General features: G+C 34.5%; 1 long non-coding RNA gene across 1 annotated transcript in view; it reads left to right on the top strand.

Moving 5' to 3' along the window:
- The first annotated feature begins 517 nt into the window (after nt 1–517).
- Nucleotides 518–7,215, top strand: part of LOC138371356 (uncharacterized) — an 8,765-nt gene continuing 2,067 nt past the window's right edge. Inside the window, exons 1-3 of the long non-coding RNA XR_011230410.1 lie at nt 518–648; nt 4,972–5,131; nt 5,823–5,929. This is a non-coding gene — a long non-coding RNA (uncharacterized lncRNA). The remainder of the gene's footprint in view (nt 649–4,971; nt 5,132–5,822; nt 5,930–7,215) is intronic.

Genomic DNA, 7,215 nt, shown 5'->3' with positions numbered 1-7,215 from the left:
CTCTATTATGCACTTATCTATCTCTATCTTACTTATGGTAGCTGTGCTTGGGGTTCAACCTCTGCAAACTACCTCAAGCCCATCATCATCCAGTAAAAATCTGCTATCAGGACAATAAATAACTCTACCTTCAGACAACACACAGCTCCCTTGTTCAAATCCTTAAACATGCTAAACAAATTCACTCCATACATTCTCCTGTGTAAATTACGTTTATAAAGCCCTTTTTCTAACTGCAAACCCTGTTCTGAAACTCTTCCTGGACAGATGTAATAGAACACATGGCCACGTCCCCACCAGACATAAATATCTCTTTGATATCCCCAGAGTCAAACTTAATCTATGTAAACACTCTATGTAAATAAAGGGACCTAGTCTATGGAACTCACTCCCTTATAATGATTTGAAAAGCTGTCCAACTTCTGCCATATTCAAAAATAAAACCAAAAAGTACCTGTAGTACTTTTTAAGTACGAGGGAGTAATGCGCAAAGCGTCCCTCACCTGTGACGTCACAGCGTCACCTGACGCCATATCAACACATCGGCCATTTTGTCGTCAGTTCAGTCATGGCGAGGACTAACCCTTCATGCAAACTGCACCTACTATCAAGAAGAAGAAGATTTTGTGTTCCACCGATAGTATTATCGTAAGTAAGCACTTATATTTTATATTTTATTAAATTAATTGATTCTATTTTTCTGTAATAAAGGTCCAAAGGGTTGTTAAGGAACAAGGGTGTAGCGATACCGACGCTCAGTGCGCTCAACTCACACCAAAGTATCACCTGTGTAGCTTCTGTAATTAGTGTTAATTAGTTATGCTATAAGATAATGAAGCGAGTATAAGATTAACTCGCTACAAGGGTACTGTGTTGGGAGGTGAGGGCTGTTACTGGTGTCTGTGGGGATGTGAGGACTTGTACCAACCACTATCACCACCAGTACCTTGTCTTGCATCCTGCTTAGTATTCCTATCGAGATATGAAGTATTATTGCATTCATATAATTATTCATTCATTGTCATTACTATTTTTATGGGCTATGTTCTGTTACCCTAATGCTTTTTACCCCTGGGCATGTCCATTTACTCTCCAGCCCTTCACAAGCCACTGCTGCACCCCCTCCATGCCCATACTTACTGTGCTTATTCTTACAGGACTGCACTGCATTATGTGGTGCTCACTGCCTGGACACCTTGATACATGCATTATAGGGTTCTGGTAGTTGTTCTACTCACCAAGCCCTTCCAAGGCCAGGCTTGACATGTGAGAGCTTGGTCCAACAGGCTGTTGCTTGGACAGGCCCCTCAGGCCCACATATCCACCACAGCCTTGTTTGTCCGGCACTTCAAAATCAAATGTTTATTTACGTAAGGTACATACATATTTTTAGGTAAGGTACTCTTTATTTGGGTAAATTTATCTTCGTAGTATTTAGCTTTGGCTCGTCTAATTATCTTGGATAGCAATAACGAGTAATTCTTTGAGAATTCTTTGGAGACAATTCCTAACCTATACTTCTCCCAACCTATACTTCTTCTCAAGGTCATCTTCACTTCTTGAAGATGTTCAGGTTTTCTCTTGAAGATGTCGACGGTTGTTCCAGCAATACTGTATTTCTTTTATTGCTGAAAACCTGTTTTCAGCCATAAAAAAATAATCCTGAATCCAGAAAAAAATCCCTTTTGTATCGTCTGGAAATTTTCAAATATTGCTGATCAAACCTGAGTCTAAATTATTTGTATATATTATGAATTACAGAGGTCCCAGGACAGGGTTTTTAGGCACTCCACTTACATTTTCCCACTCTGACTTAACCCCCATTTATACAAACTCAGTCTTATCTTTTAGCTAATAATTTATTGTACACACCATACTCAGCCTGTGTAGGGTAGTTTATTGTGCATGTGTAGTATATATATTTATGTAGTATATTTGGTATATTTAATGCCTCTAACCTCTCCTCATAGTTCTTGTCCTTCAGTTCTGGGAGCCACTTAGTAGCATGTCTTTGCACCTTTTCCAGTTTGTTTATGTGCTTCTTAAGATATGGGCACCATACAACCGCTGCATATTCCAACTTTGGTCTAACAAAAGTCGTGAACAATTTCTTGAGTATTTCGCCATCCATGCATTTAAAAGCTCTGAATATTATCCTTTACCTGCAATTGGTTGTTGCTGTATTTATAGAATATGATTTGTTCTACTTTACATTTGTTTGTTCCTTTTTTTCAAAATTTCTTTCTGCCTCTCTCCTCACTGCCGTGTAGTTGTTTCTCTTTGTATTACTGGTATGTTTGGGGGTTTGGCCTCTTCGTATATTGATTCCATTTTTGTGTCTTTTGGTCTCTGTCCGTCTTGAAATTTCAGTTGAACAAATCCTGTTTCCTAGTTCTGCATCTTTGTTTTGGTATAAATGTTTTTGTTCCTTTATCATATATTTCACAAAATTGACATACTGTGCATTAATTCATCTCAATTACTTCCTTTCCTAACAGCAAGCCTTTCCAGTAAAATTCTTTGAATTCTTTTCTGACTTCTGGCCTAATGTTTGTTTTATCCTAGTGTGTATGATGCCTAGCGTGTGTCTGGTGCCTGTTGTGTTAAACCGAAGATAAATGCATAAGTATAGGTCAGTAATTTCTCCAGCTTTGAAAGGGGCTTTCATTATGCAGCAGTATTCCACTCTAGAGAGCACTAGCGTCTTGAAAACTATCATCATCGGTATAGCATCTCTAGTGTGAAAAGTTCTTGTTATCTATCCTGTCATTTTTCTTGCAGTTGTGACGGCTACTTTATTGTGTTCTTTAAATGTAAGGCCTTCTGACATCAGTACACCCAAATCCTTTACGTTGCTTTTCCGTTCAATGTTATGATTTGACTGAGTTTTGTAAGTGGTTTCCGTTTTTATATTTTTTATTTTTTCCGTAGCGCATGAGCTGAAACTTATGTTCGTTAATCACCATGTTATTTTCTGTAGCCCATAGAAAGACCTGATTTACATCTGATTGGAGGTTTGCCGTGTCCTCTATGTTGCCTACTCTCGTGAAGATTCTAGTGTCATCTGCAAAGGATGATCAAGTACTATAGGTTGTGTCCTTGTCTATGTCCGATATGAGGATGAGAAAAAGTATTGGAGCAAGCACAGTACGCTTGGGGACTGAGCTCTTTACGGTTGATGGTCCAGATTTTATTTTGTTGACTACTACACATTGGGTTCTATTAGTCAGGAAGTTGTATATCCATCTGCCTATTTTTCCGGTAATTCCTTTTGAACGCATTTTATGTGCAATAACACAATGGTCACATTTGTCAAAGGCTTTTTTTTGTCAAAGCGTTTTGTTTGTCTTCCATGGCATCTAGTGCCATGTCAGAGTGGTCCAGCAACTGTGATAGGCAAGAGCGCCCTGTTCTGAAACCATGTTGTCTGGGGTTATGGAGATGCTGTGATTCCATGTATTTTGTGATCTTACTTCTTAGCATTCTCTCAAAGATTTTTATGATGTGCGATGTTAGTGCTATCGGTCTGTAGTTTTTTGCCTCTGCCTTATTTCCTCCTTTATGGGGCGGTGCTATCTCTGCGGTTTTTAGTATGTCAGGGACAATGCCAGTATCTTGGCTTTGTCTCCAAAGAATGTGAAGGGCCTGCGATAACGTTTTTTACAGTTCTTGATGAATATAGAGTTCCAAGAGTCAGGGCCTGGTGCAGAGTGCATAGGCATACTGTCTATGGCTTCTTCAAAATCCAGTGGGGATAGGATCACATCTGATTTATGATTTGATGTTGGTATCATATCCATGAAAAATTCATTTGGGTTATCAATCAGATGGATGGAGAGCTACACTCGTGGTGTCCCATTTTCCCAGCACTCTTTGTCATATAATGCTTTGAAACTTTTGACGGATTTGGCCTCCACCACCTTCTCACCTAACATGTTCCAACCGTTTACCATTCTGTTTGCAAAAGTGAATTGTCTTACATTTCTTCGGCATCTTTGTTTAGTTCGTTTAAATCTATAACCTCTTGTTCTTGAAATTCCAGGTCTCGGGAAATCTTCCCTGTCAAGTTTATCAATTCCTGTTACTGTTTTGTACGTAGTGATCATATCTCCTCTTTTCCTTCTGTCTTCAAGTTTGGAATATTTAATGCCTCTAATGTCTCCTCATAAATCCTGCCCTTCAGTTTTGGTATGAATGTTTGTGTGCCTTCATCGTATATTTTGCAAAATATGGAATACATCTCATTTACTTTACTTTAAGAATATGGTTCGATCAATTAAAAACCCTCTTGTTCAAATTGCAAAGAGACTGAAAGAGATGCAGCATGCTCAATGGATTATATATTAGTGATTATTATTAGGATTATATATTAGTGAATCATATTAGTGATTCAATTATTATGGTCATAAAACAATAAACAAATAGTTTTGGTGTTATTACACTCTATTCACAGGTTATATATAAGTATCTGCATGTTTTGTTCACCATTACAAACCACTAAGTTGGTTTGATTTTTGTTGAGATTGTTATTTATGATAAGATTCCTTACGTTATCTGAGAATGAAGCTATGTCGGTATTGGGAAATCTATAGATGGCACTTATAGTCAAGGAGGATTTAAGGGATTTACTGGAGAACTTGGCAAAGGTATATTCACAATAGTCGTCTCTATTACTAATGAGACTATTGCAGATGAAGGTATCTTTGTAAGATATTGCTATGCCACCTCCTTTTTTTATTAGGCCTGCAGTTGTGAATGGCTTTATTATCACCTTCATTGTATTATCACCTGACCTAATGCGGGTATAAAATCAACTAATATATATATATATATATATATATATATATATATATATATATATATATATATATATATATATATATATATATATATATATATATATATATATATATATATATATATATATATTCAAAATTCGTCAGTGTACTACATTTTTGTTGTTGCTTTTAGGTGATGCTTTTAACCAGTGTACGTGGGTCTGATTGTGAAACCACAGTTCGAAGAATAATGAAGATATGAACAAACGGCCTGTGGTCACTATACAGTCTGGAAGGGCAAAAGAAGAAATTGGCATTTCTACAAAAACAAGAACTATATAATGTTATTTTAAGTAAGTAACCAAAAAATTAAATAATTTTTTTAAAGTTTAAAATTCACTTAAAAATGTAAATTTTAAGTTAAAAAATTTTAACCAAAAAACTTGATATTTTTCATATTTGGAACCATTCCATAATCCCAAGCATAAATGATTATATTTCTATCACTTGCTCTTAAGATTGTTTCATTTAATAGAGGTTGGGCATAATTGTTCTCTGCTGCTAATAGAACTGACTGACTTAGCTATAGGAAAATGTAAAATTAATTGGTTTATCCATTACAGTATTTTGCAGTTTATTTCATGATCCTGTGCTTAATACTTGCATAAATAGTAGATTACAAAATGCATTTTTATATCATTAGTATTGAATAATAATAATGCAAATAATTGACTTATAAATGATGTACAATTAATTGGTAGGTGATATTATATTATTAATATTTTTTCATTCTTGCAAAGCCTTAACAAAGTCATTAACATGTTAATATAAACTTGATCACCTTCCACTTATTTTCTCATGTGCTACCTACATGTACAAAACCTTATTCCTAAATGCATATTTTGTTCTGAAACTTGTCCTTTATATGTTGTGTATCACCATCTCTGGAGAGTTTTATCTGATTGATGTATAAATTACTTTTAATTTTACAGAATATTATTGTTATACTGAATTTATTATTATATAAATAACTTAATTTTACAGAATCATCTATCAACGCACATCCACAAGTTGAGGAGGAGGATGTGACCTTCCAGATTTCTGAAGTACTGAAACAGGCACCAAACAGGCCTGGTGGATCTAGGTACAAGGTAAAATAATTTAATTTTTTTTTTTTTTTTTTTTACTAATTGTCCGATATATATATATATATATATATATATATATATATATATATATATATATAAATATATATATAATGTGTCGTACCTAGTAGCCAGAACGCACATCTCAGCCTACTATGCAAGGCCCGATTTGCCTAATAAGCCAAGTTTTCTTGAATTAATGTTTTTTCGACTACCTAACCTAACATTTTCAGCTACCTAACCTAACCTATAAAGATAGGTTAGGTTCGGTCATATATATCTATTAATTTTAACTCCAATAAAAAAAGAATTGACCTCATACATAATGAAATGGATAGCTTTATCATTTCATAAGAAAAAAAATAGAGAAAATATATTAATTCATGAAAACTTGGCTTATTAGGCAAATCGGGCCTTGCATAGTAGGCTGAAAAGTGCGTTCTGGCGACTAGGTACGACATATATATATATATATATATATATATATATATAAATATATATATATATATATATATATATATATATATAAATATAAATATAATGTAATATAATATAATATAATATAATATAATATAATATAATATAATATAATATTATATAATATAATATAATATAATATAATATAATATAATATAATATAATATTATATAATATAATATAATATAATATAATATAATATAATATAATATAATATGTATGTGTGTGTGTGTGTGTAATTACCTAAGTGTAGTTAAAGGATGAGACCGTCTTCCCAGCACTCTTTGTCATATAACGCTTTGAAACTACTGACAGTCTTGGCCTCCACCACCTTCTCACCTAACTTGTTCCAACCGTCTACCACTCTATTTGCGAAAGTGAATTTTCTTATATTTCTTTAGCATCTGTGTTAAGCTAGTTTCAATCTATGACCTCCTGTTCTTGAAGTTCCAGGTCTCAGGAAATCTTCCCTGTCAATTTTATCAATTCCTGTTACTATTTTGTATGTAGTGATCATATCACCTCTTCTGTCTTTTAGTTTTGGCATATTTAATGCCTCTAACGTCTCCTCGTAGCTCTTGCCCTTCAGTTCTGGGAGCCACTTAGTAGCATGTCTTTGCACCTTTTCCAGTTTGTTGATGTGCTTCTTAAGATATGGGCCAACTTCTGTTGTTGGGCACCACACAACAGCTGCATATTCTAGCTTTGGCGTAACAAAAGTCATGAACAATTTCTTTAGTATATCACCATCCATGTATTTAAACGCAATTCTAAAGTTAGAAAGCGTAGCATAGGCTCCTCGCACAATATTCTTT

Source organism: Procambarus clarkii, chromosome 35 (genome assembly GCF_040958095.1).
Source record: "Procambarus clarkii isolate CNS0578487 chromosome 35, FALCON_Pclarkii_2.0, whole genome shotgun sequence".
Classification (NCBI taxonomy): Eukaryota; Metazoa; Arthropoda; class Malacostraca; order Decapoda; family Cambaridae; genus Procambarus; species Procambarus clarkii.
Note: the sequence above shows the minus strand (reverse complement) of the source record. Positions and strands in the feature narration are given on the sequence as shown.